Source organism: Theropithecus gelada, chromosome 5 (genome assembly GCF_003255815.1).
Source record: "Theropithecus gelada isolate Dixy chromosome 5, Tgel_1.0, whole genome shotgun sequence".
In the NCBI taxonomy this organism is placed as follows: Eukaryota; Metazoa; Chordata; class Mammalia; order Primates; family Cercopithecidae; genus Theropithecus; species Theropithecus gelada.
The window spans coordinates 134,953,178-134,966,134 of NC_037672.1; positions in this window are offsets into that span (position 1 = coordinate 134,953,178).

Below are 12,957 nucleotides of genomic sequence, written 5' to 3' on the forward strand. Positions count from 1 at the left end.
ATAGTGCAGATTTTGAGATCAGCATTATAGGATCTACTTTAGAAGAGTAGTGTAAAATCTTCAACTAAGTGACTTCTAAGTTGACTCATGAAGGATAAGAAGTCAATGTTACAAAGAGCAGAGAAAAAAGTCTCTGCAAAGGCTGTTGGGGAGAGAAGGTCTTGATTCACCAGAAGAACATCAGGAAGAACTTGAAGAAGCTGGTGTCGCTGGAGCTGAGAAAGCAGCAGAGGTGCAGACATGAGTGGATGGTGAATAGGAAGTCAGGACTGAAACCAAGCAAGTCCTTGGGAACTATGACAAGAATTTTCATTTTATTTGGATTACAAAAGCTATTGAAGGCTCTTAAACAGAGGGCAAATTAACAGATTCATGCCTTTTGAAACAGAAATTTTTTTTAAGCTGAAAGAGAGTAAAAGGAGAAGCAGGGAAATAATAAAAAGCCTACATCAGCACGCCACTGCACTCCAGCCTGGGCGACAAAGCAAGACTCCGTCTCAATAAATAAATAAATAAATAAATAAATAAATAAAAGCATACCTCAGGAGCCTGCATTGTCTAGGTGACAGGTGATACTGGCATGGACTAATGAGCTAACAGAAAGTAACAGCATCTGTCTTTAATGTATTTTCCTTTAAAAAATGCAACTGTCAGTGGAAGAACTTGAACTGGGGGTTCACTTAAAATCCTTGATTTATTTTAGGGAAAGGGGAAAAAAGAGATTTTTATTAACTTCACTGCTACCAGCAGAAATATATTCATAGAAAATATATCTCTGGTCTACCTAGTTCTAAAAAACCTTATCTTAGGAACATTCTATTATTCCAAGGAAGTTATGCTCTAAAGATTGTCAAACATTACTTTTTACACTTGTATTTAAGATTTTCTATGTTCCACACACAGTGATTTATGTGTGTGTGTGTGTGTGTGTGTGTGTATGCATCTAATTTCCATAACAATACTATCTCCCTTTTTGAGGTAAAGAATGAGAAAAAAATAAGAAACATGTCTAAGGTCCAAGGTGACACCACTCATTAAATTGAAAACTTAAATCCGGGTGCGGTGGCTCATGCCTGTAATCCCAGCACTTTGGGAGGCCAAGGCGGGTGGATCACGAGGTCAGGAGATCGAGACCATCCTGGCGAACACGGTGAAACCCCGTCTCTACTAAAAATACAAAAAATTGGGCAGGCCTGGTGGTGGGCGCCTGAAGTCCCAGCTACTTGGGGGCTGAGGCAGGAGAATGGCGTGAACCCGGGAGGCGGACCTTGCAGTGAGCCCAGATCACACCACTACACTCCAGCCTGGGCGACAGAACGAGACTCTGTCTCAAATAAATAGATTAATGGATTAATTAATTCAGAACTTAAACCTAGTCTTGCCTCTACCTGACTCCAGACCTCATGGTTTCTGTCCCGATTCACCAGTTGTTTTCTTCCTTCCTTTCTCCCCTTTTTTCTTCTTTCCTTCCTTCCTTCCTTTTTGCCTGTCCCAATTTACCAATTCTTTCTTTGTTTCTTTCAAAAAAAAGTATTGGTTTTTTCCTATTTTATTTTTTTGCATTAGTTATTTATATTATTCTATTTTTAAAAATTATTTTCTATGTTCCACAAATAATTCTTAATTTATTCTATTATTCTGAACTCCAAGATATAGAAGGGAAGTATTAACTCTTAATTTGCCTTAGTTCATTTTCCATTACTGTAACAGAGTACCTGAGACTGGACATTTTCTTTATCTTTTTAACTTTTACTTTTATTTTTATTCTTTGAGTCAGAGGCTCGCTCTGTTGCCCACGCTGGAGTGCAGTGGCATGATCTTGGCTCACTGCAGCCTCTGCCTCCCAGGTTCAAGCAATTCTCCTGTCGCAGCCTTCTGAGTAGCTGAGATTACAGGCATGCACCACCATCTCTGGCTAATTGTTTTGTATTTTTAGTAGAGACGAAGTTTCACCATGTTGGCCAGGCTAGTCTCAAACTCCTGACCTCAGGTGATCTGCCCACCTCAGCCTCCCAAAGTGCTGGGATTACAGGCATGAGCCACCATGCCCGGCCGAGACTGGACAATTTATAAAGAAAGGTACTTATTTGGCTCATGATGCTGGAGTCTGTGTAGTGCCAGATCACGTGGCTGCAGCTGGTTGGCTTCTGGTGAGGGCCTTGAGGTGTCATAACACAGTAGAAGATGTCACAGGTCAAGAGGGCCAAGCCTGCTGCTCAGAACTCTCTCCTCTTAGAAAGTCACTATTGCCTCTCACTCCCGTGACTGCTTTTAATCCTAACCATCTCCAAAAGGTGCCACCTCTCAAATACCATAGTCAGATTTCTCACCTTCTTTCTATCTTTACAGTGGGGTTTAGGTTTCAACATGAATTTTGGAGGAGACCTTCAAATCATAACATAATCTATCCTGAAATAATTCTAAATTGGTATGTTCATCCGAAAACTCCAAGTCTGTGCAGAAGCAGACCTGCTGTGCCCCAGCATGATGATAGAAACATGGATGAATTTACTAGTTGTGAGTAGGATATACTGTCAAATATTTCTCTGTCTCCTTATCAATATGCTCCTTGTCAAATATTCCTCTGTCTCCCCTACAACTATTTCATGAGCTCCATTAAAATCTCTTATTACTCTGATCTTTTTAAGATAAATGTGTTGTCAGAACTGGTTAGTATAAAAAGAAATGGGTAAAGAATTAAGCAGTATAGAAAACCATATAAAACCACGTTAATACAATGAGAAATCAGAGAAGAGAGTGCTTATAGTACAAGCTAATTTTATGGAAAGAAACGTCTTAGAGCAGTCTAAATCATGGCTTCTTAATTTCGGCACTACTAATATTTTGGGTCGGTAATTCTTTGTTGTGGAAGATGGTTCAGTGCATTGTAAAATGTTTAGAAGCACCCCAAGCGCTACGTACTTAGTCAGTAGCAACACACCCATTCTCCTCCTGTTATAACAACCAATAATATTTTGGGACATTGCCTAATTTCCTGTGGGGGGGGGGGCAAAATCAACTCTGGTTGAAAACCACTGGTCTAGAGCATAGAATTCTAGTCAGAGAACACATTCCAGCTGCAAAAAAATACATAGTATTCCTAGGATGTCCTCAAAATGCTAGTACTAGCTGGTAATACAGAAATGCCCAAGAGTTTCACAAAGCATAAGGGAAGGTGAGTGATCAAATGTAGGTTCTATGTTATCGGGGGGAAAAAAAGGAGAAGAGTAAGATGATGGAGGAAGAGGAGGAGGAGGAACAGAAAGAGAAAGAGGAGGAGGAAGAGGAGGAACAAAAAAACTCTGGAGTTTGAGCTGCTTCAAATATGGCAGAGTTGGCCAGGAATGGTGGCTTACACCTGTGATCCAGGCACTTTGGGAGGCTGAGGTGGCAGATCGCCTGAGTTCAGAAGTTTGAGACCAGCCTGGGCAACATGGCAAAACCCCATCTCTACAAAAAATAAAATTAAAAAATTAGCCCATCATGGTAGTGTATGCCTGTGATCCCAGCTACTTGGGAGGCTGAGGTCAGAGGATCACTTGAACCTGGAGGAGGAGGTTGCAGTGAGCCAAGATAGTGCCATTGCAGAGAGACCCTGTTTCAAAAAAAAAAAAAAAAAAAAAATGCAGAGTCTAGGTGGTTGCTTTCCGGGTAGATAGACAGAAGCAGTGATGGGAATGAGAGAGAGATTCCAGACAGAAAATAAATACTCTGGAGAAAGCATGGATTATGAAGATACTTGTTTTTTTTGTTTTGTTTTGTTTTGTTTTGTTTTTAAAAATGAATATTGTTTGCAGAGTAGGAAAGAAGTTTCCTGACTCAATATAAAAAGCTTTCTGTGCCTAGGAGTTTATGCCATATTCTACAGGTAATAGAAAATCATCAAAAAATTGCAAGAGGAGATTTACTTATAAAAATGGATGAATGTGTAGGTGGGTAAGAAAGTTTTAGAATTGTGTATCAGTGTCAGCAAAGCCATAGTCTGTAGGGGAAATCTAGCTCACTGCCTCATTTTGGGAATAAAGTTTTATTGGAATACAGCACACTTATTTATGCAACAATGGCAGAGTTAAGTAGTTGTAACAGAGACCATATAGTTTGCAGAATATGAAATATTTTCTATCTGCCCCCTTATTTAAAAAGTTATCCAACTTTTTAAATGTAAAAAGTTGCCCATTAAATTTAAATTAAACATTTAATTTAAAAAGTTGCCCATTGCACTGTGATGTTCCTACCCACCTTCTGCTACCCCAATTCATATGTTGAAGCCCCAGTATGACTATATTTGGCTATACGGCATATAAGGAGAAAATTTATTTAACAGAGGGTCGAAACAATGGGTCCCTAATTCAATAGGACGGGTGTCCTTGAAGAAGAGGAAGAGACACAAGGGACCTAGTGCTCTCTCTCTTTCCTCCTTGCTCTCTTTCTCTTCCTTTTACTCTTTGTGTACATACAGAGGAAAAATCATATGAGGACACAGCCAGAAAACAGCTATGTACAATCCAAAGAAAAGACCTTGTCAAAAACCAATTCTTCAGGCAACTTAATTTTGAACTTTCAGCCTCTGGAACTGACAAATTATACTTCTGTTGTTTAAGTCACTGAGTCTGTGGTATTTTGTCACACAGCCAGAGTAGACTAATATGACAATCCTTGGCCTAGATCATTTATTTATTCAATAACATTATGCACAGTAATTTTATAGAGCACTAGAATTACTAATATGTGAAAACCATGGCTTCTACCCTATCAAAGCTCATAGCCTAGTAGAGGGAGACAGATGTGTATTTGTCTGACAGTCTACATGTGCAGTTTTCAAACAATTTTAATGTGTAGATTCACTTGATTCTTTTTTTTTTTTTAATAACGCAAGATGATAAAAGGAAAAAACTCTTCTCATCTGCTTGGAGATTTCGATAGTGACAGGAGACAGACAAATTCATAGGCAGACAGGGATGGGTCCCTAGTGAAACCCCACCTTCAAGCCAATGACAGTCTAAAGGCTGAAAGCCAAGCTACCAGTTCCAGTTAAAGTCCACAACCAGACTGAGAACTTCCATCCTTGTCTTACCCACTCTTTCTTGATTGCTTCCTTCTGAATGATGCCTTTTAACCAATTGAATGGTGCTTTTTCCAAGACCACCCATGGACCAATCAGCATGCATTCCCCCATTATAAGCCCACAGAAACCCCATACTCAGCCTCACAGATGGCAACTTGCTTTCAGGTCCCCTCTCGCTGATGAACAAAATTCTACTCTGCCTTACTCACTCTCTGGTGTCCACATACCTCATTCCTCTTGGTCATGAGACAAGAACTCAGAATTTGCGGAACTGTGGGGAACAAAAGAGTTGTAATTCTCCTGCTCACCAAGTTGTGGTGGCAGAAGTAAAAGAGCTGTGACACTTCCTCCCACTCGCCAAACAATGGGAGTGAAGAAGCCACTAGACGCAACTCTCTCCTGCTTGCCAAACAATGGGAGAGAAGTTGCTGCCGCTCACTGAACTACAGGAATGGAAAAGCCACAACACTTTTACCATTTGACCTTCTCTTGCTGTAAAAAACAGATAAACAGAATTTTTGTGCAACTACTTTGGTATTTGATTATAATGTTTTTGAAAGCATGTTGTCAAAAATAAGATGAGTTGGAAAAAGCAAAATGGCTTGAAGATGCAAGAAAAGTGTTTACAACAACCAGAAACAGATCTCCCAGGCTAGGGAAGGGCTGGAACAATATGTCTTGTTCTAGGACCTGAGCAACCTGGGCCCTCTTCCCTGGCAGCACCTCAAGTACAGCCTTCTGTGTGTGGGCATGCATTGTCAACAGGGGTGATATCACTCCAGGGAACAAAAATTGGTTCATGAGTGGTGAAAAAAATCTTAGATATTACAATAGTCCGTAGTCTCTTAAAGGGCCACAATAACATATTAACAGGTAGAAAACATAGCTGTATAGAGGGACAAAAAGTTGAGAAATACTGGCCTACAGAAATGGACCAATTCTGTGTGTATAATACTAGCACAGAAGCAGCAGAGTGGTCACACGAGTAGACCATGTGGACACTGAAAAAGGATTTTAGCAAGAAACTAAAATGACAGATGACTAACAGGTCTTACTATACCTTAGCAACGCATTATAGTGCTCCAGAAACTTGGCAACAATCTTGTGACAAAAAAGGCTGCAAGAATAATGGAGGCTGAATTCCCCACCAGGGGGGTTCAGATATATATTCCCACAGAGCAAGGGGTCAAGTTGAAAATGTAGGAAATAGATTGACATCAGTTTCTTATACTGAGTTTGTAGAATGAGATTCAGACCTGCTGCTATGGAAACAATAATATGGAATACAGGGTAAGTAGACATACTTAAAGAATGAAGAAGAAGGTGCTGGGAAAATAAAGATATAATAGTCCATTCTGCCTAAGATGGGAAATAGAGGAGGGTAACCTATTATAAGAAAAAGATCAATAGATGAGATTCCAATAAAAGAATAATGAGACCTTGACTGAAAACAATGGCCGGGGAAGTGGAGAGAACATTGCAGATGGAAGAGATATTTAGAAGGATAAATGATGGGATTAGGCTACTTATTGAATCCCAGTCGAAAGGGTCAGTGTGAAGGAGATATTGAAGATAATTCCTAGAAAGAATGTACAAAGGAGAAGCAGAGATCACACGAGAAAAAAATTGTCCCTCTCTTTAGGAAAAGTGCAGATTTTTAAATGTTTGTTAGAGTAAATTCTAGTAAGGATTGTTTATCTCAGAGCAAAGCCTGTAAATTGATGGTCATTAGGCTAAGTGTGGCCTTACGAGGGCTTTGTTTGAAGTTTTGTGTTGGCAACACTTTTAAGAATAACAGGATTCTTTTAAAAATAGAAAAAAAAATTGTGTTTGTGAATGTTTAAAAATCATACAATGACTCATAGTAATCCAGATTTCTGAGTCTCCAGGTTCACATTTCCATCTAACTACAACAAAAACTTAGCTGAAGATGACTACTGGAAGCTTCCTTTACATGGCATGTGGTTTTCAGTTAACCATAATGATCCCCACTCCCTGGAGTATTCCCCTCTGCTTTATTCATTGCCTGACTGTCTCTACAGGACCCCAACAAACCCATCACTATAGAAATTAAACTGCCAGAGACATCATGAGAACAAAATATGTCTCCAACCCAGAGAATAAAGGATGTTGCAATATGCAAATGGAGGTTTGACTGAAGTCCTTCTTTTGCATGCCACTGCATATAAGCAATGTTTCAAGAAAAGAACAAGACTAGCTGGGAAATATTCACAAAAAAATAAAAACAAATAAGCATGAAAGAAAATATACGTGTAGAATAGAAGCAATAAATACTATTGTAGGGAGAAAACATTAAGTAGACTTTCTAATTCTGACGAAGTAGGCTTTCTAGTTCTGGAGTTAGAACCTAAATTTTAAAATAATTATTAGTAATTATTATCAGTTATGCCTATCTTTCCCCAAGACAATTTGCAATTACCAAATTATCATATAATTTACTTCATCAGAAGTATTGCCATTTCTGCGCACCCATTTTTGCAACATTTATACTTATTTAAAAACTATTCTTCTCTTGAGCTAATTTTCTCCAGCACTGGAAAGAAAAAGTACTAAAAAGCAAGATCGTTTTATCATGGAAAGTTCACTCTCGTGACATTATTCTCCAATTTCTAAAAATCCTAAACCATTTTGCACCCAGCTTGACCCAACAGCTGTAGCTTTTCTGCTCTCAGTCCCTAATTTGTTTGCATTTGGCTTATATTTCTAGCTCTTTGGAGTGCTGATAATTATACTTGTCTGGGAGGCTTAGAAGCTGTAAAAAATCTGGACCTTCTCACATTTCAGCACAAGCAGACAAGGCTCAGGCTCCAATTTGGAACTGCATGACTTAAATGGAGCATGTGAGCCCAGAGACATCAACAGCAGTCTGCCAGCTTGAAGACTGTTCTCCAAAGCCACTCACCATATGTTGGCTACAAATTGAAGACCAAACAGGCCAAGGTGGTACATGGGATTCAAATGGACCTCTGTTAACATATGTGTTTGGCATGGGGCAGGTGAAATGTTGATAGAACCTGATAATCTCAGTCACATTGTTACCGGGATATTCTTCCCAATCTAGAGACATCATAACAGTTTCACTAATTTAAATATTATAAAATATAGTGATTATATAGTATTTTGAGAGGAAAGTGAGAATAATAAAATCTGAAAATGAAGTCAGTGTTTAAGACATGTGGACAAGAAACAATGTTAGAAATGTTTAAATAATGGTGCATATATTCATTTGCAAAATTATTAAAGTCATAGAAAAATATTCAGATATATCAGGAAAATATTATTATCACTTATTGATAGCTAATAATAAATTTCATGTTAGGGCTGAGCACTTAGAGAAATTTAAAATCTATTTCTTTCTAGATTTGTGATTTAAATTAAAAACCTCAAATTTTAAGTTCATGTTCAAACATTAAGAACTTTAAGTTGGCACTAGAATCTGAATGTTTGTGTCCCCTCAAAATTCATATGTGAAAATCTAATCATCAGTGTACTTATCATCAGTGTATTAGGAAGTAGGGCCATTCAGAGATGATTTTTTCACTTTTACATTTTATAATGGATTAGTAGCCTTATAAAAGAGACACCAGTGAACTAGCTTGCTTCTTCTACCATGTGAAGAAACATCTATGAAGCAGGAAGCAGACCTTTACTGACATCAAATCTGCTACTACTTTAATCTTGGACTTTCCAGCCTCCAGAACTATGACAAGTAAATCTCTGTTGTTTATAAGCTATTTTCAATTTACAGTATTTTGTTATACCAGTCTGACTGGACTAAGGCAGCTGTCAACCCATTTGTTGGGATTTGGAAGTGTGTTAAAAAACACTTAAATTTGGTTTCTTCTATTTCACACTGACTTAGTCTACACTGAGTGAAACATAGCTCTAGGCAGTACGTCCACTATCAATATTAAGATTATTTCTTTTCAGTTTTTGGAGAAGAAGCAGTCATATTGTTGGCAAACTCACTTATGTTAAACAGTTGTCCTTATTTAAAAATAAATTAAAGCCATTAAAAAAATCAGTGAAGAATCTGAGACTTAAAAACAAACAAACAAACAAACAAAAAACCAGAAATTTCTTTTGACTTGCTTGGATTTGAGATTGACTACCTAAACAAAAAGAGAACATTTCATTATTTCTCCATATTTTCCAACCTCTCTCTTAATAAAACTATGACCTTATACTTCTGAGATGGTAACTACTTCAGAACTATTACTTGCTTTCTTAAAGTTTGTTCTTTCCAAAAACTTCAAAAATAACTTACCTAAGAGTTGTTCATTACGTTAAACAGTGAACACAGACATTGTTAGAGGGTTTCTCAAAGTTGTGTCATGATTCCCAAGAACAAGAGGAATTAGAGTTACATCAAGCATGAAACATGTGTTTTGAAAAGTGACTTGATTCACAGGACTAGAACTTCGCATGGGAGCTGAAAAGACACTTTGTTTAGTTTTAGCAATAAATTAGATAAAGTTCCTGGTTTTAATATGTGGCGGCCTTGGAAAATAACATTTGGAGAATGTATATGAATCTGTAAAAACAAACACATACTATAGATATCTTTTCAGCATGACTGGAACTGACAAAAATCCAGATGTTCTCTTTTTATATTGTTGGATCACCACCAAAGAGCAAAAAATAGCACTGATCTCTGCTGATCGGTATCATTTGAAGAGGAAGTACTAGCCCTACGACAGCAGGAATTACTCAACATTCTTCAACAGAGGCCCGGAGATCCTCAAAATTTAACACACTCATGTGCACATGTGAGTCCCAGTTACACTTGAAGTAATAAAAATATTTGCTTAACTGCGTAAATTATCAAGGTTGGCTATCATCTACCATCTATACGAACTCAAAGTAGCTAAATTATCAATTTTATTGAAGCTTCACCTTTTATAAAAAATGCTGAACAGGTAAGGACTTTTATTCTTCTTCTAAAAACAATAACAAAAACAAAAACAAAACAGACCATAAGATAAGCATATTTAAAAAGCCAAATACTTGCCCATCAGTAGCATGACAAACTATAATGTAAATTTGTAAATTTGTAACACAAATTTGTAATTTTGAACACAAATTTGAATGTAATTTTTCATTATGTAATGTAATGTAAATTTGAACACAATATGTAAATCTATGTAAATTTGAACACAAATTTTAACCTTGCCATTCTCCACCCTCTTTTGTTGTGGCTCCTCCAAAGGGCATATGTAATTTTGAACACAAATTTTAACCCTGCCATTCTCCACCCTCTTTTGTTGTGGCTCCACCAAAGGGCATAGTTGGACAAACCTACCCCTCTATGGAAGCATAATTTCCTCTCTCTTTTCATTTTCCATTTTGAAAAAGTAGAATTAAATAAAGTCTTCATTTAAAAAATAAAATATCCTAATAGTTGTAATAATTGAGAATCACTGTAAAACAAAAAGGGTGTTTCATACCCAATAACTGAGTGTGTGTATCTGTGTGTTTGTGTGTGTTTGTGTGTGTGTGCATGCATGTGTTGGACATACGCAATTTTCTGAAGTCTACTGAGGCAAATGCAGAGCAAGTGTGGGGTATGTAGTGTGGGTGGAGGAGACTCAGGGGTCAAGAAAAATATAAAGGGTGGGAAAAAAGAAACAATCTACAAGCTATGGGAAATCAACTACCTTTGCCTTCACAGAGAAATAAATATGTCTATAGGAAGAAAAAGAGAAAAAAAAATTGAGAACTATTTCCAAAGTAAAAATAAACCAACTGAGGATTAAAAGAATCAATAAAGGTTAAATCAGTGAGAAGGCAAATCTTTGAGAATTAAGAACACAAGCAATCACAACAATGAGTTCAAAGTCAGATGAAAAGTAAATCTTCATTAGGCTTGATTTTGCCTTAAAATATAAACATATGAAAAATTTTATCACAAAAAATTTAGATGTATTAACTTTATCTGTTTATTCCAAAAGATATATTAAGAGCATTTTGAAAAAAAGATATGGGCTGATTTTATAATATTTCTTTAATTTTAAGCTCATAGTTATCTACTCTATTATATATATTACATATACATAAAATTTAAAGTCATGTATAAAGAAATTAAACTATTTAGAAAATAGAATACTGCTACAATTCCAGTTAAGCTAACTTGTTACCTGGCTATTTATTATAATAAGAAATGTAGTTGTCTCAATAAGCTAATTATTATTTACTTTCCTTAATATCATTCCACTTCTGCACTGTGTAGAACATGGTTTTGGCTAAAGTCATATGATTTTAAAAAACCAACTTTTTAGTAGTAAATTAAGATGGCAACTCTAGGAAAGTGAGTGAAAAGTTTTAAATATATCTTAAAGGTAATTTTATGTCTAGATACACCATAAATACAGTTTGAATACAAAAGAATAAATCAAACAATGCAATTCATCACAATCCATAAAGAGAATTTTTAATACATGGCAGTCTCTTTAGAGTTAATGAGTTGTCTGATTCTTAGGATGATGGCTTCCATCTGGATCAGCTCCAGGCAAGTTGATAGACAGGCATTTAACTGGATCTCTAAAACTTGATCCTGTCAGCTAATGACAACAACAACAAAAGATAGTATGCAATTATTTCAATCAATCAATCAACAAGGATTTTTGTGCACACATCATTTTGTCATCATTGTGCTAGATATAATGACAGTTTGCAAAAATAAAGGGTATGTAAGACATATATCAGTCTTAAAAAGTATGTAAATTAGGCTTGAAGAGGTTAAAAACAATGCGCATGAAATAATTAGCCAAGTTAATAGCATATTCTTAAAGAGTGGTTTATAGAGATGGGTGAAGATGCTGTAGAATATTGGAGAAGTTCAGATGAATAAATGTCAGAAAGATCAGAGGCACTTTCAGTGATGCAAAATTTGGAAGGATACATAGAAAGATTAAATGAGTAAAGAGGGAAGAAACTGTTTTCTCCTTAAATGAATGGAACCGCATAAAATAAACATGGGAAACAAAGGGCAGTAAGTACAAATTTGGGCAAAGAATGTGAGATAGATCACCTGACCAATACAAGTGGATGTGTCAGGGAGCAAAGCAAGGTACAAACTGACAACACACAGAATGGATATAAAGAGACTTGAAAACAAAGCAGAATTTGAGTCTGGTGTCAAAAGTAACTGGGAGTCCATGGTAATGTTTAATTGATACACAAGATATTACATATTTATGGGTTATATGCTATAATTTCTTACTTCCGTAGAATGTGTAATTATCAAGTCAGGGTATTTGGGGTGCCCATCACCTTTGGTATTTATTATTTCTATGTTGGAAACATTTCAAGTTCCCTCTTCTAGATACTTTAAAATATACAAGACATTGTTGCAAACTCTAGTCTTCTTACTCTGCTATCAAACATTAGAACTTATGCCTTCTAAATTACTGTATGTTTGTACGTATTGACCGCCTCTCTTCATCCCCTCTCCCATCCACATACCCTTCCCAGCCAATGATAGCTATTATTCTACTCTCTACCTCTATGAGATCAACGTTTTTAGCTCCCACATATGAGTGAGAACAAAATTTGTCTTTTGGTGTCTGACTTATTTCACTTCACATGACCTCCAGTTCCATCCATGTTGCTGCAAATGACACAATTACATTATTTTTATGGCCAAATAGTATTCCACTGTGTATATAGGAGAATGCAGGTATCCCTTTGATATACTGATTTCTTTTCCTTTGGATAAATAGTAGTAGTTAGATTGCTGGATTGCATAATAGTTCTATTTTTAGTGTTTTGAAAAATCTCCATATTGTTTTTTCAAATTAGCTATACTAATTTAGATTCCCACCAACAGTGTATACGAGTTCTCTTTTCTATTCATACTACCAGCATCTTTT